A 26,216-nucleotide genomic window follows, 5' to 3' on the forward strand; every position below is an offset into this window, starting at 1 on the left:
AACTATCCATGGAATTTTTATTTGGTCAGAAGTTTATACAGTTCATCTTTTTCACATTTAAAGTTACTCTATTCTTTAATGACCAGTTGTGGATCCCTCTGAAAGTTTCATTGTATTTTCCTGCTAACCGATTTGAATTTTTATCTGTAATCTATGGTGCTGTCATCAGCAAACAGTATTTTTCCTTCACACGTGACACTGTGTGGGAAATCATTTATATATATAAAGAAGAGGACTGGACTCAATATACTTTCCTGGGGAACGCCTATATTATATGTTTCGGATCTGATACGTGTTTTAGAAATATGGGAGCTTTCAGCAATTTGCATCTGGTTTTCCATGTTGACTTAATTCAATTCTGTGCCGTACCTTTTATTCCTAATTTTCTAGTCTGTGTAGTAAAATTCTGTGGTCAACGGTGTCGAATGCCTGTGATAGATCCAAAAAAATGCCTGCTGCGAGTGCAACTTGAGGAAACTGTTCTATAGCTGACCGAGTCCTTGTTGTGGGCCTGAAACAGAATTTTTCATATCAGGCAAGGTCGTATTTATTTAGATAGTGCATTAGTCTATTTTTCATTATGGTTTCTATGAGTATGTTTTTAAAACACAAGATAATGGTTCCATGGTTATATATTGTTATGTTTATGAGGTACAGATTAAGATTTTTTCTTATATATGTAGATTAGGTTGTTATAGATGTAGTCACAAGAAACTATAAGAATTTCTAGCTTTTTCAATAATTCTTTACAGTGTGTCCTGTTACTACTATTTGTTACTATTTAGACAGCTTTTTTCTATGGCTTCAAAATATCTGTATGTTCCCTAAAACATTATCCCATAAGTGAAAATTGAATACAAGGCATAACACACTGAGGATATCTTCTTTGCCAAAATTTTCGTGTTCTGTCGATTTCAACTGACAGTCTACACTCCATCATTCACCGTATGGTGGCTTGCAGAGTAGCTATGTAGATTTAGATAATAAAGAAATTGGTCTGTGGTCTTATACATTTTCTGCAACACCATTTTTTAGTATTGATATTTCAGATATTCAGGAAAGATTCATTAATCGTTATTGTTAATGAGGTTTTTGTGTTGTTTATACATTTCTTAAGGACGCTGACCAGGATGCCTTATAACCCTGTGTTATTGTTTATTGTTTAACCGGTGTATTACCTCTGCCATCTCTTTCTCTATTGTTGGAAAGAGCACTGTTGAGTGCTGGTTCTGGTGGTATAGAACGTAGGTGTCTGGAAATTTTTTTGCAGTTTCTTAGCAATGACACTGGTGTATACGGTCATGAAATTTTTAGAGCATTTGAGTTGAACATCTTTGTTGTTAATATGAGTTTCCAGGTGTTTTTGTCCAACATTTGCTGTCTCCTATTTGATGATGTTGCAGATTGCATTGCTTTTGTTATCTGCATTCAGTAATGTTTTACTGTTTGCAACCTTATTTTTTATTTTGCAACTAGCAATACCTTTCTATACGTTCTCCTATAAATTTTGCAAAATTCTGAAAAATTGGATCAGTCTAGCTATTTTTGATGAATGTGATAGTCGTTAGAGTTTCAGAGGATTTGGTATTCTGATCAGTTGTATACTGTTTTCGAAGCTCCTCAAATTTTTGTGTAAATACTCTCACAAACCTATTAAACATTTTGTTTGCATTTGATTCTTCATGTTCTTCATGTTGTAGCTGGAATGAGAACTGACATATGTTTGCTTTCAATATAGCAGGTTTTTCTACATAAATCCTTGCTTTTAATATCTGACAGAATTGATCTGATAGGACTAGACTTTGAACAAGTAACTTGCACTGCTTTATTTCTATGTCTGTTGTCACATTATCTATTATTGAGGATGATTGTTTGCCCACTCAAGTTGGACAGTATATGAGTGACGCCATGCCATAGCTACAGATAATATTCAAGTATGTATTGCTAACTTCATCTGATTTCATTGTGTTGGTATTTAAATCCCCACATATGAGAGTGTTCATTTTTGGACTAGATACTTTGTCCAAGCTCTGATTGAGCTTTAAGGAAAAAAATGTCCAGATTACCACTAGGTGTCATACACAAACAAAATACAATTAATTTCTTCGACATGTTGTTTTCTGTTATTTCAACCGCTGATAACTGAAAATATTTGTCTTATTTAGTGCTATAAGTTTTTTTCTGATTTTTAATGTAACACCTTTTCCCCCTTTAATGCATGAACCCCCACATTCCATGGAAATTCTCCTATAGGAACCGGCCAGGTCATAAGATGTGAATGCAAAACATACAATTTCATTTTCCTAACACCAATGTTCAACTGTACATACGATGGTACTATCTAGTGTTTGCAGTTCTAATTCTAGTTGTTGAACTTTATTCTTTATGGATTGTATATTTTGATGAAATACTGTTAAACATTTAGTTCTTCTTATTATGGTGCTTGTTAACTACACATTTCATTTGCAGTTGTGTCCTCTTCTTCTGTATGTTGTTTTTATACATCTTCTAATGCTGTTGTTGCTGTTCATGTAGCTGTGAGTGCAGACAGACTTACAGTTGTATTCTCTTCTCCTGTTGGTGGTGTTTCAGTGTATTGTACTGCCTTTGTTGTCGCTGTGAGTGCAGATGGGAATCCAGTGACAATATCCTCGTCTGCTGTATCAGCTGATAAAAAAGGAGTTTGCAGGCCTATGATGGCCTTAGTTGTGCGTGCTATTTCATACCTTTCATTCTGATGACAGTGCAACAGTGTCACAGTTCTCATTTCTATGATGAACACTTCCCAGAATCACGGTAATTCTATGACTGAGTAATGATTTGTCCCTTTTATTCAGATACATGCCATGTGCCATAAAGTGTTTTCTTTCCAGATCAACTATGCTGAAGAAAGAAGCATTTCGATTGGACTGGCAGAAGCGTCTTTAAGTCATGTTGGCCTTTTGGATCTCTTTGTTTATAACAGAAGATTCCATAAGGTCATGCCTGTGTGGTATGCCTATCACACTCGCCTTTTGACCATGTATTTTAAATAATCAGTCTCTCAGAGCTGTGGTGACAATTTTGAGTTCCGTTTCATACACATCATTTGCACCACCTAGAATCATGAGACATTGATTTTTAACTCACGATTTTTGTTTTTACAGTCGTTTCGAGAATTTCTGCAATCCAGCTCCAAGATTCACAACGCTGGTAATATTTGCATCCTGCTGGTAGTTAAGCATTCCTGTAATCCCCCTATCGTGGCTGTTACCAAGCAGAACTGTGTTAATATTATTTGTTTTTGTCATTTCAGTGTCGTTGATAAACTGTTGTATATCTTTCTTTTACGACAGTAGAGTTCTACTAACTGTGACCTAGCTGGGGCTTTGAGCGTTTTGTTATTAGCTATCCAGATTGGTGTATTTGATTTGATTTTTATGTCTCAATAGCTTTAGATTCGTCGACTAAAAAAATTTCGGGGTCTATTTTATGAAAAAGTCTTGAGTGGTTCTGAAGCAGGTTTAGATGTTCGATCTCGGTGTGATGGTTTCCAAGTATTTTACCATACATCCCAGCAGCATGACGTGTTCTTTTGATGTTTTCAAGTGTTCTTGAAATTCTTCCAGCCCTTTAAGTTCACAGGTGGTATTGAGCGTTTCGTCTGAACTTTGTCATTGTGAGAGTATTGAAGAGCGATCTGTTTTGTTAAAATCATTCAAAAGCCAATATCGCACAAAAAATATTTCTTCTAATCAAGACAATAGGTTTCAGCAGTCTTAGCTGTCGTTTTCAGGTCTTAAACTTTTTTGTGATAAAACATGTTCGTTTTACCGTGAGCCTCATGTTATATGTCAGAGCTTTATCCACTTGATATCTTGCGGATGAGGCTCAGCTTAAAATGAACATATTTTTTTTTAAAAAAAGTCTAAGACCTAAAGATGACAGCTAAGACTATTGAAACCGGTTGCCTTGAATAAGAAATATACTTTATACGATCTTCGCTTTTGAATGATTTTTAACAATTGCGCCTTTCAGTCGTGGCAAGACAACCGTTGCACTTCGTCCCACACTCACACAATATATTGTGTCAATCTGTTTTCGCGAAGCAATGCGAATGATACCATTTATACATAACTGAGCGTATACAGACGACTCTTGACACTAGTTTATTGCATAATATGCACTTCACTGACACTAAATAATCTTGACTTACGGCGCGATTGACTACAACTTCTATACACGACACCATCGTGGCCACCTGACCTGATCCTGTTCTGTGTTTTACAGTTAAATGTAATATGGAATATTTATTTGGCTAAAATTTGATTGTTGTGTTGATACTACTTGCGATAGCCCTACACTTTGAACATACAATAGGCATGCGGAAATGAAAATCATTATCTGTGTGCACGCTAAACTTGCGTACTGGTGGTCATAAGATCTTTGACTAAAGTGATCCAAAATGCCGCTGCCTGTTTTTGGATTATATGTCTGTTGTATATTTATATGAAGTGAGCTCTTCAGATTTGAATTGTTTACTGCTTAAAGAGTGCGGTTTCTGTTAGATAAATAGTGCTGTAGTGTAACAGCGTAGCAAGGGTGGTACAAGGAAATATGTAACCGCTGCAGTTTAAAAACTGACAGGTAAGAATATTTGTGTACGACTGAATGAGAATGGTGGGTTACATATATTGATGTGTATTTATGTATTCTGTGTTAAAATTGTTTTTCACCATTTCTGTTTCCTGCTGTCATAAACTCCCCCCTGTTTGGCCCAATTTTGTTGATATTGTAACATGTTATGTACAGTGTTGAAATTCGTTGTGTTTACTTGGCTTAGTGTTACATATAATTCGCTCCATACTTTAGCAGACCGTCGGCTTTCTTTTTCTCGGTTTAATTTTACTAAAGTATTGAAAGTGTTATACATTTTTGTTACAATTTGTTTCATCAGTTATTCATTACAATCTGTTGTTTATGAATGAATCCGAAAACATTTTCGGAATGCAGTAATTCCTGGTGAAGTTTAGATCGGAGCTGACTTTAGAACACCTTTTTTGTTTGGAGATTTCGTCTTTAATTGTGAAAAAAAAAAATTCTGTTGTTGGCATAAGTTGCGTGGTGGACTACCTGAATTTTCGTAATTTGTATGCGATTGTGTGTGCATGGTATGGATCAAAATACTCGTGGGAGACGTCCCCATTATCTGATACACGTTTTATGAATTTACTGTGATATGTGGTTTTTTTTTAATGAAAAGTGCGTTAAATATGATGTGAACGTGGGCATTAGGCGACGCTGCATGTCGCTCCCTTACGACCACCTTTATTTCAGAATCACGTTCGTTGGTTTTGGCAACTTACAACCAGATTATGAACTTTGAACCTAAACCAAACCGCGGGCAACACTGCAGATCAGTCTGTCACGACAACCAAAATTTAAGGTGGGGTTTGGAAGGACCAGCATCACACTCGGGATGTGTTATTGAGCAACCTAATATACTATAATTTTCATATTGGAAATAATATACCCAAATTCTTTGTTGCATGTATGTGTTAAATCACGTTTTTGACACTGTAAACACTAAATAATTGTACTACACTGTTTACGCCTGTGAAGTTGTTATGAGAAGTGACATTTTGTGATCAGTGGTTGATAAAAAATGTCTTTTTAAATAGAAATCGTTTTAATTGGTAGCTGCAGCTCTAAGCATTTATTTGTCCTTTGTTTTTAGTGATATTAAAACAGTTGCAGGTTATATGTTCAGCAATGGAAAATAAGTTGAAAGTGAGTGTGTTTTAAGATGTAACAGTTTTTAATTCGTCATGTTTTGTGCCCTATAATGGGATGCATGATAATTGAGGAACAAGTTGTTTATTCCACAGGAATGTGTAATACAGATAACATGTGGTGTCAACTTTAGAACCTCTCTGAATAGTTTCGCATACTGACACGACTTCACAGTACATTCGCTGCCTTGTGGAGTTTGTTGTTAATAGTCAGTTATAAATACAGTATGAGATTATTTTCTCTGCCCTTCACTCAGCCATAGTGTGGTGAGTTAGATGTTCAGCCATAAATATTCTTAACCCTGTACTCAATCAACAATGGAAAATCCAGGATGGAATGAACATTATTATGGAAGGGAAGGTTGCTACTCACTGTATAGCGGAGATGCTGAGTCACATATAGGCACAACAAAAAGACTGTCCCAAATACAGCTTTCGGCCATTAGGGCCTTTGTCAACAACAATAAATGACACACACACACACACACACACACACACACACAGTGTGTGGATTAGACTGCAGTGTGTGTGTGTGTGTGTGTGTGTGTCGTTTACTGTTGACGAACTCCCTAGTGGTCAAAAGCTTTATTTGTGACAGTCCTTTTGTTGTGCTTATGTGCGACTCAGCATCTCCACTATATGATGTGTGGCATCTTTCCTTTTCTTAACAACACTGTAACCAGTGATATAAAGAATTTAACACTGTCATCCTTTTTCATTTCTGGGATGAAAATTTTGTAGTTCTGTTTCAAACTAGAACTTATTTCTAGAAACACGTTTATACAATGGTGGAAATTTGTAAAAGACAGGTAGTTATTTGTAGGGAAAGTGTGTTTATTTACGTATTTGAGATTGCCTTATTTTTTCCCATACAGTTTACAAGAAAGTCAAACTAAATACATTTTCATTTTACCATTAACAAATTTAGAGAAACAAGACAATCTTGGGGGTGGATAGTGCACTTATGAGTGCTTGTCGGAATACCCTAATGTATAGGCTACAGTAAATGGATCACTACTATGACCTAGTATTTAATTGAACCTCAATTATTGTTAGTAACAAAGCAAAACATAATACGTTCTCATTTTACCATTAGCCAATTTAAAGAAACAAGGCGACCTTAGGGGTGGAAGTTGGTATTAGGGCACTTATGAATTCTTGTCAGAATAACCTAATGTATACAGTAAATAGGTCACACCTATGACCTAGTATATCATTGAACCTGAATTCTTGTTAGTAACTGTGAAAATACTCTTTAGGTATTGATTGTATAAGGGCAGTGATCTTTTCTTCCGAGACTGAGGTCCACTCCAATCAAATTGCAGTTTTCAGCTTGGCCACCGTGTCAGACTGTCGTCCATTGTGATAAACATGTTGTGCTAGGATTCCCATTGTATTCTCCATAGGATTTAAATCCTGAGTTCTCTATGGCCAGCTCAAGAGTAGATTTTTTTTTTTTTATCTTGGAACCACGAATTAGTTTTGGCACTCCTGTGAACTTCAGCATTATTGTGTTGGAATAGTAGATTATCATTGTCAGATTCCTCATACATATGGATCAATTGAATTTCCTGCATTCCTGTATAATCATCGGACTTCATTTTGTGTTGTAGCCATGATGTTGGATGTATCTTTAACACAAAATGCTGCCCAGATCATAATGCCTCCACAGCTAAAATTTCTACTCGTCCAAACATGTTTTTTTCTGTGTGGATGTCATGCTAGTAATACTGGAAACAATCTGGCCCATCCAAAACAAACTTCTTATCAATGAAAATTGCTTTGTTCCCTTCTACGGTCCATGACATACGTTCTTCTGCCTTGTTATGCATTTTGTTTAAAGATATAGAACCATTTCTTGAATGCTTGGATTTGCCTAATGTAGCTGGAAGTGACAAATAATTGCAAATCAGCCATGACTTGAGAGGAACACAAGCTATTGACTTTTGCTTTACGTAGAACCAGACGCATATCTGATGCTGACAATTTTATGTCCAGTCATATTTGCCTTTTTTACCATACTGTGCACCCCGTTTAACAAAATTCTCAATAACACAACTGCAACACCACAATTTCGTAGCAATCTGGTGATTGGACATATCCATTTCTTTGTACACTTTCATACTTGCTTGCTCTTCATCTGATAGAGGCTTTCCTCATGGTATTATCTTAATAACTCCCATTAAGACATTAGCAGACATGTTTGCAAACTGTAACTGTAGTGAACTGTTGACATTCACCACTGTGTGCGTCATCTATCAAAGCTGCCTGAAAAATAATGCCTCCATCTTTGCAACTCTTCAACAGTTGGCAGCATTCGTATGCGGAAGGTACTGGGTTGTTCCGTAGCCTCTTCCCTACAGCTCCAGCTGGCGGGAAGCCTTAGCATTGAACGGTTGTACTGTTACTGTGTATGGAACCCTGTGCAGGCGGTCGGTCAGTGCGATTTAAGCAACGTGCAGTCATTGAATTCTTGATAGCAGAAGGTGTCACCCCAAAGGAGATTCATCAGAGAATGAAAGCAGTTGGATGTGAGTACTGTGCGTTGTTGGGCGAGTAAATTTAAAGATGTAGAGGCGGGAACATCTGACCTGCGTGACAAACAGTTGGATGGCCTGTGACGGCAACCATCAAGTTTCATGAGCAAAATATTGACAGATAGATTCAGCACAATTGTCATTTCACAAGAACATATGGGTCACATTATTACTTTGCTTGGCCATTGGAAGATCTGTGCACGATGGGTACACTGGATGCTGACTCCTGAAATGAAAGCACACCGAGCTGAAATTTGTCAGGAACTCTTCTCACGTTACGAGAATGAAGGTGATGCCTTCTCCATTCAATTGTGATAGGAGACGAAATGTGGGTTCACCATTATGATCCAGAGACGAAATGTCAGTCCTTGGAATATCGACACAGACTCGCCCAGAAAAACAAATTCAAGACGCAGCCCTCAGCTGGAAAAATCATGGCCACGGTGTTCCGGGACACAGATGGTGTTATCCATGTTGATTTCCTTGATCATGCCACAACAATAAATTCAGAGCATTAAATCACAACACTGCAAACTCTGAAACGGCATCTAACAAGGATCTGAAAGAAAAAGGGAAATGTTTTTCTGCAATATGACAATGCCAAACCACACACATCACGTGCCACCACAGCAGAACTTCAGAGACTGAATCTCACCACCATACGGCATCCTCCATGCAGTCCAGATTTAGCACCATCTGACTTCCATCTGTTCCCGATAATGAAAGATGATCTGTGGGGACAACTTTATGCTTCTGATGAAGACGTCGAGAGAACTGTGAGACTTTGGTTGCGGAAACAGTGTGTTGACTTCTTCCGTGACAGCTTCAGAAAACTTTTTCATCGGTGGCAGAAATGTATCCAATTGGCTAGTGATTATTTGGAAAAGTGAATATTGGTCATTAAAGATCACATTCTACAGATTATTTGTGCGTTTGGTTTATTAAAATATCCCCACCCAAACCCATTTAATGAAGGTGGAGGCATTACTTTTCATTCAACCTTCAGATACTGTGCAATTTATTCTGGCTTTATAGGTCAAATGAAGTTTTCAATACTAGCTTTTGGAGTGAGTTGTTTCATGGACTACTTCTAGCTATATAGGTCAGGTGAAATTTCCAATACCAGTTACAGAGTGAGTTATTGTTTCGTGGTACTGTGTGGTACTGTGGACATTGTTTCATCTGCATATGTCGAGTGAAACTTCAGATTCCAGGATTTTGCAGATTTATTTGTGTCATGGTATTGCAGAGTTCGGTTACTCTATTTAGTTTATTTGAAGTTGGCGATACCAATTCTGTGGACTTTGCATAATGTTGGCTTGCTCGATTTTTGTGACGTTTTTGTTTGGGAATGTAATTTATATTATGAACATCATTTATTTTGTTTGACCCCATCCAAAACCCCCTAATTCTCGTGGCTGTCTGGTTGGTTTCATGTCCTGTTTAAAAGATTTTGATTATATTTAGTGTAATAATTTTTTTTTTTCCTCACTCTGCTCACATCTTTAATGTGCGGCATCATGGTCACCTTATTTTATTACGTAAGGGTGAAATGGCACTGTCCACCACATTGATGATGTCCTGGGTCAAACTTCTGGTGTTTTCCATTAGAAGAGTGCAATGTTGTGAGATAACAAGGGAAAAACAATAATTTCTTCTCATCACAGTTCCAGCTCTGTAAATTGTGTCATATAATCTTGTATTCACTGCATGTGATGGTGGCTGAGTATACAATTCTGCGTTCATTAGCTTTGCAAATTATTCATATTTCAGTTGGCACCGCAAACCTTACTTCCATTGAACAACATCTGTCAGTTATATACCATTTTCTCTATGATATTTGTGCAAAATGAATTAAGAGCTAGAGATTGAATAACATACCCACAAATATTGGAGGTTATCTACATCTGCATACATACTCTGCAGGTCACTATATGGTGTATGGTGGAGGATACCTTGCATCACTACTAGTAATTTTCTTCCCCATTACACCCACAAATGGAGTGGAGACAGTACCTTGTACCACTACTGGTAATATCCTTTCCTATTCCACTTGCAGACTGAGTGAGGGAGAAATGACTATATGCGTGTCTCCATATGAGCCCCAATTTCTCTTATCTTGTCCTTATGTTCCTTATGCAAAATGTACATTCACGAGCAGAATCATTGTATAGTCAGCTGAAATGGTCTATTCTGTGAATTTCCTCTGTAACGTTTCACGCAAAGAACATGGTCTTCCCTATACGATGGCAAACTGCGTTTATTATAACAGTTGCACGCACAGTGTCATCGTGTTCTTCGGGATAGCAAAAAAGCTAGCTGGATTTCCTTTACTAGTTCTTTTAACACTTTCACTCCCTCTTCCATTGTGTGGGCCAATCTCTGACAGCTCTCTGGGTCCATTTCACAAGTTTCGTCCTGACAGTAGCGGACAATGTCATATTGGACCCTACTGCTATCTCCAACATCATGGGCCGCAATTTTTCCGAGATTTTGAGCCCCACGCACTATCGCGCTGCCTTCCTCCATTGGAATTGAATGGAGGAGGCTTATGCAGTACCCTTCTCTTCCAGAATTGTGAGTGCTGCAATGTCATCTTTACTATGAGGGAGCTAGATTGTGCTCTCACTTCATCCTGATCCTCTGCCCCAGGGCTGTACGATGTTCACATTCAGATGTTGCAGAACCTTTCTCACACGAGCAAGCACTCTCTCCTTCATGCATACAAATGTATCTGGGCAGAGGGCACATTTCCCAGATGCTGGCGGGAAGCAACTGTCATACTCGTTCCTAAGTCCAGTAAGGACAAACACCTTCCTTCTAGTTATCACCCCATTTCTCTCACCAGCTGTGTTAGCAAGGTTATGGAATATATGCTTCAAGCCCAGCTGATATTGTGGCTAGAGTCTTGCAATTTACCGACCACTGCACAGTGCTGGTTTCGAGCACGCTGTTCTGCAGTTGACCATCTTGTCACTTTTTCAACCCATGTCATGAATGGTTTTCTGTGGAAATACCGGACTGTGGCCATGTTTTTCGATTTGGAGAAAGACTACGACACCTGCTGGGAAGGCTTTTGTCCTCCGTACTCTCTGCATGTGGGGCTTCCATGGCTGCAAACCTAGTTTCCTTCAGGAAGACCAGTATCAGTTGCAAAGCGATTTAGAAAAGATTGCTGTATGGTGTGGCAGGTGGCAGTTGACGCTAAATAACGAAAAGTGTGAGGTGATCCCCATGAGTTCCAAAAGAAATCCGCTGGAATTCGATTACTCAATAAATAGTACAATTGTCGAGGCTGTCAATTCAACTAAGTACCGGGGTATAAAAAATTACGAACAACTTCAGTTGGAAAGACCGCATAGATAATATTGTGGGGGAAGGCGAGCCAAAGGTTGCGTTTCAGTGGCAGGACACTTAGAAGATGCATTAAGTCCACTAAAGAGACCTCTTACACTACACTCGTTCGTCCTCTGTTAGAATATTGCTGCGCGGTGATGTAGGACATCGAAAGGGTGCAAAAAAAGGGCAACTCGTTTTGTATTATCGCGTAATAGGGGAGGGAGTGTGGCAGATATGATACGCGAGTTGGGATGGAAGTCATTAAAGCAAATACGTTTTTCGTCGCGGCGAGATCTATTTACGAAATTTCAGTCACCAACTTTCTCTTCCGAATGCGAAAATATTTTGTTGAGCCCAACCTACATAGGTAGGAATGATCATCAAAATAAAATAAGAGAAATCAGAGCTCGAACAGAAAGGTTTAGGTGTTCGTTTTTCCCGCGCGCTGTTCGGGGATGGAATGGTAGGGAGATAGTATGATTGTGGTTCGACGAACCTTCTGCCAAGCACTTAAATGTGAATTGCAGAGTAATCATGTAGATGTAGAATTTTTAAAAGAGCGAGTTTTCGAGGTATGTGTGGGTTCTGCCTTGTTGGACACCTTAATCCAAGAAAACAGTGTGCCTTAGGGTTCATTCCTGTGCATTGTCCTCTTTGCTATCTCTGTTGGCCCTATAATGGCCTGTCTCCCACTGGGCATCTCCGGCTCCCTTTTCATTGACGATTTTAGGATCTTTTGCAGTTCTCCATGGACTTGTCTCCTCAAGCAGCGTCCTCAGTGATACCTCAGTCGTCTTTACTCATGAAGCATCGACAATGGCTTTCGCTTTTCCACTGACAAAACTGTTTGTTGAATTTGTGACAGCACAGTTGGTTTCGTCCAATGTCTTTATATCTTGGGTCTGTTGCTCTTCTGTTTGTCGTAATCACGAAATTCCTGGGGCTCATTCTCGATAGGAAACTTTCATCGTTCTCCCACATATCTTGCCTGGCCACCCACTGTGCGCTGTTCCTCAATGTCCTGCATGCCAGTGGTACTTCGTGGGGAGCAGGTCGGACTACCATCCTCCATTTGAACCATTCCTTTGCCCGTTCAAAACTAGACTATTGGTGTTTAGTTTATGCATCTGTGAGTCTGTCCCTCTTACACCGTTTTAATACTATCCACCATCTTGGCATCCATTTAGCCACTGGTGCCTTTTACACTAGCCCGGTTGAGTGTGTCTTTGCAGAAACTGCTGAACTACTGCAGTCATACCACTGCGATTTCCTCCTCAGCAGGTACACATGCCATTTTTCCACCATGCATGGCTACCCATCCTATGCCTCCTTCGTCAATGACTCCTTCGTCAATGACTCCTTCGATTGCCAGTATGTTACCTCCTGAAGTTTGCTTTCGGTTCTTGCTCCGGTAGCTTAACTTCGTGCCATCTGCCACTTTCCCAGTGGGTGTGAACCCTTCACCACCTTTGCTTCATGTGGTGGTCCGTGTTCATCTTGGCCTTCATTCGCCAGCATGTGGTGTCACTTGGGCGTCACCACTGGTCCTCCCTTTATGGGAACAAGCTTCGTGTTGTTAAGCCTCTCCGCCTCTCCTACCAACTTGGACTACCTCCCCTCGGCTCTCTCGCCATGAGGAGATCATTTTAGCTAGGTTGCATATTGGGCATTGTCTTTTAGCCATCACCATTTGTTAAGTGGTGCTCCCCCACCACTTTGTGCTCATTGCACTCAACCTTTGACGGTTCATCATTTCCTTATGGAATGCCCTTTTTTAACCACTTACGTTCTCATTTATGTTTGCCGTCTGAGTTATCAGCTGTTTTAGCGAATGACACGCAGGCTGTTGACCGCATTTTACTTTTTATCCATCATAACGTAGGACATTTAATCTTTAGTTCAGGACCTCCGTTTCTCTATGCCGTATTTTATGAACCTGTCTCCAAGTATCTGTTTTTAGCTGTCCTTCCTTCCATCGATTGGGCTTAATGTGTTGTCATTTTTAATTCCTTTTTTTGTCTTCGTGTTCTGTGGTTCTGAAATGGGCGCATATGACCCTAGTTGTTTTTGCTCCCTAAAATGAAACAAAACAAAAACAATTGTATTCCCTCCAGGGATTCCCATGAGAGTTCACAAAGCATTTCCGCAACACTCATGTGATGATCGAATGTACAGGTAACAAATCCAGATGCATGCTTTTGAATTACTCCGAAGTATAGCTCTCCGAATAAACCTAAGTCAACCATTCGCCTTCCCTACTACCGCTCTTACCTGCTTGTTCCATTTCATATTGATTGCAGCACTACACCTGTATATTTAACCAACATCAATCAGTGCACTTCTAACACTGTATTTGAACATTACAGGATTGTTTTTCCTATTCATCTGCATTAACTTACATTTTTGTACATTGGGAGCAAACTGTAGTTCATCACCCCTAATGCAAATTTTGTCTAAGTTATCCTGTACCCTTCTCCAGTCACTCAATGACAGTAATTTCTCTTATACTACAGAGTCATCAGTGAACAATTGCAGATTGTGCTCATCCTATCCATGAGATCATTTATATTTATAGAGAACAGGAGCACTTCCCTGGGACACTCCTGACACCACCATTGTCTGTGATAAACATTCACCGTCAACAGCAACATACTGAGTTCTGTTACTTAAAAAGTCTTTGATCCACTCACATGTCTGGGGTCCATACACTTGGGCCTTCGCTAACAGTCCGTACTGGGGCACTGTGTCAAACACTTTCTGGAAATCTAGGAATAAGGAATCTGCCTGTTGCCCTTCATGGTTTGCAGGATATTGTGTGAGAAAAGAGCAAGCTGATTTTCATGCACACAATGCTTTGTAAATCCGTACTGATTTGCGGACAGTAGTTTTTCAGTCACAAGGAAATTTAATATATTCGAACTTAGAATGTGTTCAAGAATTCTGCAGCATACTAGGTTAAGGTTATTCTGTGAAAACAAATTGGTCTTATGTCTGGACCTGGTAACTTATTTATGTTCAACTCTTTCTATTGCTTCTCAACACCAGGGATGCCTGTTTCTATGTCGTCCTTACAGGAGTCTTATCTGGTGGTCAGATGATAGCAAGTCTGTTCAGTCCTCCTTTGTGAATGATTTTTCAGACATGCAGTTTATGACTTTGGCTTTTGTTTTACTGTGTTCCATAGCCACAGCAGACTGGTCAATGAGTGACTGGATAGAAGCCTTCAATCTGCTTAGTGATTTTATGTAGGACCAGAATTTTCTTAGGTTCTCAGCAAAGTCCTTCATTAATGTATGTTATTGTAGGCTTAGTGCATCGATCATCCTCAGGTAGGAGAGAGCAATAGGATCTCTTACTTTGATGTGTGTCTGTTGGCAGTAAACAGTGTTTCAATTCTGGAAGCTAAATACTGGGTAGCAACTCTTGTCTCATAATTGTTAGTTTTCTTAATTGAATTATCTATTTTGATTTAAAAGTTTCACTTCTATAGTGTCCTGTGTGTCCAAGTTACCTGGGACAAACAAAACAGAGCAAGCGGCAACAGGACCATTCTTGTATAAAGGAAAAGAACGCAAATTTAGTGTATATGATTCCTGCTTCATGTATAGACAAACATCTTAAGAATTTCTTGTTTGAAGAAGATAGTCTCTACTTTCCAGCTTCTGTGAGGTATTTATTTAAGCTATAGAGAGAAGGTGACATTAAGTAACATCATAAATTTTTTTCTGAATGTGAATGTGTTTTCTGTGCATTTTATCCTGTGTGCTAGTTCATTGTTTGAAATGTTCTCAACAACTGAGGGATCCTTCACGAGCACATTCAGAATGAGGGCTGCATTCATACACTCCTCCACCAGCAGTACCAACAGCAGCAACATTCACCATGTTTCAGCAGCTTCTTGAGGGTGAGAGGTATTTTGATGGTTGCTGAGATTGCAGATAAGGTTGGAATAAGTTAAGGCAGCACATTTGTTGCTATCTTAGATGAGCTAGGCTTCAGGATGGCTTCCTCACCTTTTGGCAACTCATTAGAAATTGAACAATTTGCAAGTGTTGTAAAAACTGTTGGCTAGATTTCAGGAGGAGGGAGACTCATTTCTGACTCACATTATCGCCTGTGATGGAGCATGGGTCCATCATTACATCACCTTGAATCAAAATAAGCAAGCAGATAATGGAGAAAGGAGGGGTAGCATGGATCATTGAAAGTGAAGTCGTAGCTGTCAGCCGGCAAGGTCAGGGCAAATGACCCCCCCCCCCCCCCCCCAAGTGGCGTGGCTTGTCACATTTCGATATTTTGCACAGGCATCTGACAATAAATGCTGCATATTACTGTGATTGTTTGAGTGAGGTTAAATAGGCATATCTCCAAAAACAACTTATCAGTGAGAGAAGTGATTCTTCTGCCATACTACACATGGCCCCACAAAGCAGCCCTAATAAAACAAAAATGGGACAACTTGTGTGGGAAACACTTGAACACTATCTCTTCACCCCAGACCAATTTGCTGGCAACTTTTGTGCCTGTTATCTGTCATAGCTTCCTTGAGTGGTCCAAAGGTTCATCATGGTGGATTGAAGCCTGTATGCACTGTTGGCTGCATACAGAATCGACTTCATTCTACGAGGCAGGATATCAGTCACCTATTCAGTGGAAAAAATTTGTTTTGGAAGCAGAGATGGTATATTTAGAAAAATTACCCATGTGTGTGCTTTTATTGCCAATTAAAAATATTAAAAAAAGGTCTCATTTATATTTGATTCATTCTCGTTCTATAGACCTTCATGAATGCTTGACTTCAGGAACATTTGCTTTTGTGTAATAGCTGATTTGGTGAATACAGCATCAGAAACTTGGCTTCCTTCCTTCCTTCCTTCCTTCTTTGTACTTGTACAGAATAATTTTGTGAAGGAGTTGCACACACAGATACAAAACATTCGTTGCACAGAAACATTTTGAAGGGATAAAATCTGGTGTCGATTCTCAAACTTCATGTTTGCAACTGTTTAAAATGATTGTTGTGAAGAATCGGACACTATTTGGTAATAATAGAGGCATTCATGAATATAACACTAAGAACAAAACTAACCTCTACTAGCCACAGCTTAACCTTACTGTTGCACAGAAATGTAAAGTTAGCTGTCAGAAAAGTATTTGACCACTTTCGTTCTGAATTGAAATTGCTGGCAGATAAAGTAAGTTTCAACAACAATGACAACAAAATTTTTCTTAACATCTCCTTCCGATTCACAGATTGATGTCTGAATTGACAGTGTGATATGGTTGTATTAACATATAGCAAATTTAACTTTAAATTAAGATTAAAACAAAACCAAATCCAGTTAAGCAAATGACTTGCATGTATCTATATTTTCTAAAGAAAATTGTGACCCTAGTGAAATGTTCCATATCAGGGCGAGATGTGGCTAATGTGATTCACGGGAGATGGAAGGGGACTGACTCATGTATAAAGCTCTTTATTTTTTAATTGTTAAGGATTTATTTCCACCATGAAAAATGATCTGGCATCTGGTCTTTAGAGAATATTTATGGTCCACAGGAAGCACAAATCGGCCATAATTGTTCATTGGCAACAGGAACTGCTGTACACCATGAATGCTAGTCCATATTTGTCATTTGTGATATTGTAATACATTTGAAATTTGGTGCAGAAGATGCAGTTGTTTACTGACTCACAATTTCCTTATGCACTATAAAATTATGAGGTGTGGACTATGTCCATCACACATTTCAAATTTTTTATATTTGCTGTAGGACACTTTTTTCCGAGATCCGCATTAATAGAACACTTCATGTCATTATTTAGAACGTACTTTTACGACTCACATTGCCTACAGCTTCTCTCCGTGGGAAGAAAGGGAGGGGAGGGAGAGTTTACACAGTATGAGGTTCGTCCTGATATGTCCACCTGTTGTGCTTTCCTACATTAACTTTCCAGACAGGTTAAAAAGAAATTAGACTTAATCACATTTACACCCTTGCTTTCCATGTTCTTGTTGACCGATCTAGCCAGACACACTTCATGGCCTGATTTATGGTTTCAAACTTTCATTAAGTATAGCTTCTTCCCCAGTATTCTTATACCTTAACCGCTGAGTTAGTCTTGTATCTCTAATGGCCTTTGTCGGAGTGATGCTTAACTTGTAATTTCCCTTTCTTCCACAGAAGCTGTTTGTACTTACCTGGATGGGAGAAATAATATGGTGCATGGGGGGAGGGTTCTTTTTGGTGGTGGTGGTGGTGGGGGGGGGGGAGGAAGATAGTTTCATTTTGGACAGTTTTACATAATTGCATCAATCGTGGAGATGTGTGTTAGAGCATCAAACCACTTTTTTTGTACCCATGCTGTTGGAATTTACTGTACAGTCTGTTATGCTGACCATCTGGTAATTCTTTTTTCATCATCCACAAGGATGCACTGTTTGGAGAGAGATTGAATATGGTCACAATAAGGTGAATATTACTGGCACCCAGATTAATCCTGTATAAAGTGTTACGAAACTGTTTCGTGTAAAAAATCTGATATTTATCAGGAGAATGAAAGAACAATGTGTATCTATTTGTATGTAAATGATTTGTATCCAAAAAATTAAGAAGATAATCAGATACTGCATAATTATGCTGTTCACTGCATCACTGCAAAAAATAGTGAGACAAATTAGTAAATTTAATACTTCATTAAGAGCGTGTTAAGTGCCATGCCAGGAAATTGACTGGTTTTAAAGAAGGGTGATACAAGTTGATTCTTGCAGGGAAGAAAACAGCAGCCAGCCACTGTTAATAATGCCTTTTTTTCCCAAAAATAGCGCCATTACAGTTTTCGGGTTGAAAGGTTCATGTTCCGACAGCTGTTAACATTTGTTATTGTTTGCATTCTTTGTTAGCTTTTTTATGCAACAACTAATGTAAACAACATCAAATTTAATATAAACATGAAAAGACATTTGAAAAAACTGGTAACAGTCCTTTTTTGCTTAAATAATTATCATTATTAACAGTGGTTAGTTGCTATTTTCTTATTTACAACAATCAACTTCTATTTCATACACAGCAACAGTCTCAAAAATGTCAGTTTTTTACAAAAACAACATTTTATTTGTGTTGAAGTACGGCATTAGGTTTTTAACGAATCAAACTGTAGTCAACTAAAACCACTTCTCATGTCTTCTAAATTTTGGATCTCCAGAGGAAGCACAACTTGGCACAAAGATCATGCACGATCTACTAATGAATATTCAAGTGACTTTCTCCGTGGTTTGGCTTCTGGATAAAGTCTAAGGATGAGCAACAGTGTACTGAGAACAAAACAGTGTTGAATTTTTTTTTTTTGAAAAAGTGGCTCTTACGACCTTTTCCATTCCCACTCTTCAGTTATTGTTATGACTGGCTGTAAAATGCTACTGGCTATTATCTTGCATCAGAATAATGCTTTTGCAGATATGCCATGCAGTTACATAGAGGTTTTCAAACATAGTTTGCACAGCATGTGACTTGACACATTTGCATCAGTGTTAGTGCCTTGTGTTCACTAACACCACCTCTTGTCTGCCCTCCTGTTGGGTGTCTGAATAACATCAGAATGTTCTGCTTTATTGATAACAAAAGTACTCAGTTTTATTGATAACAAAGAGTACCTGTGTTCCATTGATTGATAGTGACTTAAGTGGCACAACTATGTCTTAACCCCCACCCCAAGTGCTGATAGAGCTCTGTGACACATCTTTTGCATTAAACTGTCAGTGTGAGATTAGTGCAGCAACTCAATATTTGTTAGTATCATTTGCTCACAGCGCTTCTTTTTAACAACAACAGTTTCATCCAAAATTATTCGGAAAGTAGAACATAAGCATTGGTGATTTCAATTGGTTGTTCTTTTCAATGACTACATCAACTCAACATAAATTACTCGTCAGCTAGGTTCAGTGGAAAATATTGGTTTCCTTCTCAAACAATTACTCTTATACCGATTCAGTCGCTTTTCTTTCTTATTACAAACTGAACTTTCGAATCACTGAAGCAAAGTGTGTGTGGTTGGTGATACATACTGATGCATACTGTGCCAGATGAGTGGCATGTTTCCTTAGGTCCTCTTACTGATGAAATATACTCACAAATTAAAACTGTAAAATAAGGTGTAGTAGGTAAAAGCTCTGATATTGTGAGTCACTTTTATTTTTATTTGTCTTTGGTGAGTCGTACTGAAGGATGAAGTGCACCTTCAGGATGGCACAGCATTTGCAGCACCTTTGCAGGAGGATATATCTGCTTGACACTGACGGTTTCAGTGTGTAAGAAGCAACACCATTCACACTGACAGCTAACATCAGGACCCTGATGACAATATATGCCTTCCATTTTTAGCTCCACAATTTGCCATTTGCTTGCCTGGAATATTGAGTTGGCATCCCTTCGTAATGATTGAAAAAAATGGAGTCAGCATCCCTTCATAATGATTGTGACGTTTGTTCTGCCCCCCCCCCCCCCCCCCCTCTCTCTCTCTCTCTCTCTCTCTCTCTCTCTCTCTCTCTCTCTCTCTCTCTCATTTTTGCAGTTGAATACCTCATTCTTTTCTGTGCTACACAAAGGCTGAACCTTGCAGCCAAAATTCACAATGTTTGTAGGACAGTTGAGATGGAGAAATAAAAAGAAAGTCACTTATATATGTTATGGCAGCTCAATCTCCTGGAAAATCAGTTGGCAATTTTTTACAGTGTCCATTGCATTTCACTCTTATCATCTTGAAGCTCTAATGCAATGATTTTCCTAAAGAGAAAAGCTTCTGTCCATAAATCAGCATAGCTTTTAAAGGAATTGTTGGTATGAGAGAGCTAGTTCTTTTCACACAGTATGTACTTTGTACTATGTACAAAGGCAGACTGGTAGGTCTCTATGCCTAGATTTCTGGAAAGCAGTGTAGACAATTGACATAGGTCCAAATGTAAGGAATGGTTTCTCAGATATGTTTTTATTCATTCTTTGTGATCCAATGATCCAGTCACAACCAGGGAGAGTGCTCAGTAAGACAGAACGAATGCGAAGGTATGCGTTATAAGAAGACAAGAAATTCATAGAAACTTGAACTTCATGTTGCATTAACAACAAACCACCATATGGCTTAATACCATTTGTGACTGTTCCAGATAAATGTAAGCCAGTAAATTAGAGAGAAAGCTGCTGCTTTGAAAAAAAAGTTGCTGTTCAAATGGTGTTAAATGACTGCTGTTTATGTTATATTGGAAGCTTACTGTTAAATGACTGCTGTTTATGTTATATTGGTAGCTTAATTACTCTGGTGTTTTGAGAAGAAAATAGTGATCTGCACCTGTAAATACTGAATCCTGCTTTCAGAACTCTATTATTTTTTGAGCTGACTTAAACTGAACACTAAAACAGTGGAAAGTTTATCTACAACAGTATGAAAAGGATAGATTGCTACTCATCATAAAGATGACACGATGGGTTGCAGATGTGTGTGATGAAAAGGCAGTCTCTTCATGATGCCTATCTTCAACTCAACATGTCATCTTTACTGTGAGTAACAGTCTATGCTTTTGATAACATTGTTGACTGCACTGAACAAAGTTACTTGCCATGTACCTGCAGTATCGTTAGTTGTTGAAATGCTGGGAAAGTGACCCTGTCCTCTTCTTCTTCTTCTTCTTCTTCCTCCTCCTCCTCCTCCTCCTCCTCCTCCAGAGTACTGACAGGTGACGAGGCGTGGCTTTTCAGGTATGATCCTGATCTCGGGTGGGGGGTGGGAATTTTGTCACGCTGCCCTAAGGATATTGCCAATGGCACTGTCTAGGAAGCCTGTGTGGACTTGTGGATGAAGCAGTGGCAGCGATACATAGGTGCAGAAGAAATGAGCTTTGAAGACTTAAGGGTTTGTATTTTAAAAAGCAATAAATTTCCTTAAAGAATAATTTTTGGAACAGACCCAGTAAAACTGTTTGGTATTGACACTTTAGCATATGGAAAAATGTCTCATTGAAAGACAGAAGAGGGATTCAGGATGACTTGATCAGAAATCGTGTTCATTGCGATGAATGGCAGCTTGTTTTTAATGAATAAAACTCAGAGTTTACTGCCACTGATTATGAGAAATTAACTCACTCATATCCATTAAATATCTAGGCTTAACTTTGCAACTAGAAGCATACTGGGCGAATGGAGAAAGTACAAATCAAACTATTATATAAGGGAAAAGGAGACGCAGGAAACCCAAATGCTTACAGAGGAACAGCATTGGAATTTGTGCCACCGGAACTCCTAGTGGGAATCCTTACCAAAAGGCAGGCAGAGCAGCTCGAACTCCTTCTACCGGAGAAGCAGTTCAGTTTTAGGAAGGGATGGTCAATGACCGTGGCAGTAGAAAACCTGATGGAACAAATTAAACAGTGATAGGAAGACCTGAAGGAAAACTATATGTGGTTTTTGTTGACTACTCAAAAGCCGTCGACCTGGTCAACAGAAAAGTTTTAATAGACAAGCTGGAGGAACTAATTGGAAGAACGAGTACAATGGCCCTGATATCGAATATACTGGCAGAAAACCATATACAGATTGGTGATGGAATAGGCATATCTAACTGGCTGCCACAGACGAACGGCGTCCTCCAAGGCACTCCACTCAGCCCTATGCTGTTTAACATCCTCATGCATGGTGTCACGAAAGGAATGGCAGGAACAAGCACGTACATATACGATGATGACACGGCCATCGCAGCGACAGATATAGACAAACTACAAGTAGAGCTAAACGCATTAAGTGAATGGGCGGGGCGAAACGCCATCAAGATAAACGAAGAGAAGACGCAGTTGGTAGTGTTCAGGAAAGGAGGAAGACTCACTGAAGCAGAGAACATAAAGTGCAATGGAAAACCACTCAAGAGGGTTAACAATTTCAAATATCTAGGCATCGCAATCCAAACAAAAGGAAAAAGTTTCAGACTACGTATAAGATCTAGAGCAGTGGTGGCCACTAGAGCTATGAATGAAATCGGAAACATCACTCAACTATTGATCACCACAGCTATAGACCTGGTTAGGCTAAAGATACTGCCTGTACTGACGTATGGCCTAGACTCAGTGGGAGAATACCTCACATACAAACAGCTTGAAGAATTGGAGCGAGTAAAGGCTACATACGTGAAGAGAATTTTAGGCGTCTCGCAGAACTCAAGATCGAGGCTAGTGTACGAGCTTACCAGGGAGACTTCCTCACAGAGGATCTATGATGCGAGCTCATACTCCCAGCCAGTGCCAATTTCAAACAGCTTCTACAGGATCTCCAGGAGAAGAGAAACAACATACCAGAGGACTTGTATGCAATGTCTGCTATGCAAGACAGGACCTGGATGGAAACTAACCATGAAATGTGGCACATGACGATGAGACTGGAAACACACGATTTTCACCACAAGGTGTGTTGTAACAAATCGTATCACAAACCAAATGACGAGTGTGCGTGTGTGAGAGAGAGCTGTCCTTGGAATTTTGTGACTGATACCATATTATCAAATGCAGGAATAGACAGAAATCCTTCGTAGCTTATAGCAAAGACAAGTAATGTGAATGTAAACCTTTGCACAGCATGACTGCATTTCCAATAAATAAAACTTTGTAAAATGACATGAAATGGAACAATTGCTTGTCAGTTGTTGGAACAATGAGTGACTGACTACTGTTTATTGAGAAGTTGTGAGTAAACTTTATGCACCTGTAAAGGAGACTGCATATAGAATGATTGATGGACACAGTCTTAAGGTCTGCTCGAATGTTTGGCATCTCCACCCAGTAGTATTAAAGGAAGTCGTTGAAACAATTTAGAGGTCTGCTGCTGGATTTCTTACAGGGAAGTTCAGTCAGTAAGTTCACTTACACAGCTGAGTGGTCAGCATAGACTGTAGCACTGCTAATAATATATTGATATATCAATATTTTTTCCAAAAAATATAGATATATGTTGGCAATATTTTTTTCCTCAATATATCGATATCGGAATGGCAATATGTAGTGCTGATTTTTTTTTTTTTTTTTTTTTATTTTTTTTTTTTTTTTTTTTTCCGCAGTTTTCAGTAAATAGGCCTATATGAAATTGTAGTAGAACTTTTTGAGCTCCCATCATGCCCAGTCTTACTCTTTGACTGTGTTAACCAAGTATAGGTGGCACACAGAATTAGTCAGATTGCAGTAGATGGTGGTGGTACGATTGGAATAACAAGGTTTCCGATGTGGAGAAATAGCACACCAGTTGCATTAAAAAACAATTTTATTATGCCACTTACATGTGGGTACCATTGTTAGCAAAGAGGATATCGCCAAGTATGAACATGTATCGTTTTCCTTTCAATTCTTGCTCTAAGGGAAATAAGCTGGCTGCTAGCTTGTTGACATACAGAATCTACTAATAAATCAAATACTTATTTTTATAGGCTGGAATGTCGATATTTTTTTCGTTGGTGTATCAGTACTATTTTTCTGAGATATCGAGAGCTGATAACGATATTTTTTTAAAATATTGATATATTGGATTCCTGATTTTTTAAAAATATTAACAGATGTAGTAGATGCCTGCCATGTGGAGAACCCAGGTTCGATTCCCAGTACACTTTCTTGGTGGAAGCATTGGTACGGGTTGTTCTCAGTCTCATGATGCCAATCGAGGAGCTATTTGATCGACTTGTAGCAATTCCATGATCCGAATAGTCTGCAAAATGGCCAGGAGAGTGGGGTGCCAAATACGTGCCCCTCCGTACCGCTTCCGCATGACACTGCAAAGCAGAGGTTGACATGACAGCCAGTAGACATCCCTTGGACCTTCACGGCCTGGAGGAGGAGCTCATTAAAAATTCAGTCAGTGTGCTAGTGTTAATGGAAGTGCTCTTAAGAGATTAGATGGAACTACTTGGAGGGAAGGAGACAATCATTCGTGACATGCTATGGAGGAAGGTTAGAGAACCACCATTTGCAACAGGCAGCAGAAAGGTTCTGCTGCCTCCTATGTTCAGCTTTCGTAAGGGAGATAAGCTTTGTACAGTGGCATACAAGCTACCATTTTCCCATACTCTATGAGTGGAACAGGAAAGGGAATAGCTAGCAACTGTACAATGTATCTCCGTACACATATATTCAGAGACAAGTCAAAAAATTATGATCAATGGCCATTATGAGACTGTGTGTTGCCTGATGTTGTTGCAGGAAAGTGAAGCTGTAAGAAGAGTATATAAGTGAAACTGAGATGAATGAGGAATTATTGCATCAACAGTACAAGCTGCAAATGGAGAAAGCCATATTTAATGGTGGGAGCAGATGAGCATATGCTGCTAGTAATGTACTTTAACATTAATAGAGGTTTCTCCTACTCATTGGCATTAAACTTTGATTTTTATACACTTAAAAAATGCTGCCATTCATCGCAATAAACGGAATTTCTTTACCAAGTAATCCTGAATCACCCTACTGCTTTCAATGACGACACTTTCTCGTACACTGAAGTGTCATCACCAAATGGTTTTACTGGATCCGCCCAAAAGTTTGAAAAATATTTTTATAGAGGTTTATTGCTTTCTAACGTACAAAAACTTAATAATCTTCAACGCCGATATCTTCTGCACCCATGCATCTTCGCCAAGCAGTCCTCATAGGCTTCCTGGAAGGTCTCACCGGGAAACTGCTTAAGGCAGTGTGACAAAAATCCTCCGCTCCGTCAGTCTGTGATTTCAGGATGTACCCAAAAATTCAAGTCTTGTTGCCTGTTACTACTATGGCCAAAAAATTAGGTCACTTTTCCAGCATTTCCAACAACTAACGACTCTTCGGCATACGGATTTCCTTCTTGTCATTGTGCACCACATTTGGAACCATCTTTACTTAAACCTTTCTCCTACCTAATTTGTCTCTGATGTAAGCAGATTGTTATGGCCAGAAGCTTGGGAATGAGCATCTGGGAATTGACAAATCTGGACGATTGTTCGCCTGCTTCTGTGCAAACTGGTGAAGGACAGTGAAGCTACAAGTAGGTGGCAAGCACTTCATACCAGAATGTTCAGGTAGGGGGGTAGCTTGTCCACTCTGTAAAGCAGAATAGGCAGTAATATGTGGAATATCTGATGGCAGAGTATGTTGCTGGTCCAGGTTCCAGATCAGACGACCTCTACACGTTCCCATGTTGACACGACAATGTTTTCAGTTATGATTGCAGTGGCACGGGATCATCAAGGTTGGACTGTGGATAGAGGGAAATGTGTCACCTGGTCAGATGATGCACGTTACAGCACATCGACAGTCGTGTCCAGATACACTGTCATTCAGGCAAGTGTAGGCTCAAAATGTACACCGTGCCACGGGTGCTGGCAAAGGAAACGATTACTGTGAGGGCTATTCACCTAGATTTCAGTATGACCTGTGGCAGTAATCAGTAGTACCATGATAGCTGTGGACTAGGGTAACATTATTGTGGACCACATGCTTCCCTTCATGCTTGGTTTTTCTGTTCGTGGTGATAGCATCTTCCACTGGAACAACTGTCCGTATAACAAGAACAGGAT

The 26,216-nt window shown here is 39.2% G+C and overlaps 1 protein-coding gene across 1 annotated transcript in view; it reads left to right on the plus strand.

The window, feature by feature from the left end:
* The first annotated feature begins 4,465 nt into the window (after positions 1-4,465).
* LOC124551216 (mucin-4-like) overlaps positions 4,466-26,216 on the plus strand; it is a 65,739-nt gene continuing 43,988 nt past the window's right edge. Inside the window, exon 1 of the mRNA XM_047126206.1 lies at positions 4,466-4,626. The gene's annotated coding sequence lies outside the window, so the exon portion shown is untranslated. The remainder of the gene's footprint in view (positions 4,627-26,216) is intronic.

Source organism: Schistocerca americana, chromosome 9, assembly GCF_021461395.2.
Source record: "Schistocerca americana isolate TAMUIC-IGC-003095 chromosome 9, iqSchAmer2.1, whole genome shotgun sequence".
Taxonomy (NCBI): domain Eukaryota; kingdom Metazoa; phylum Arthropoda; class Insecta; order Orthoptera; family Acrididae; genus Schistocerca; species Schistocerca americana.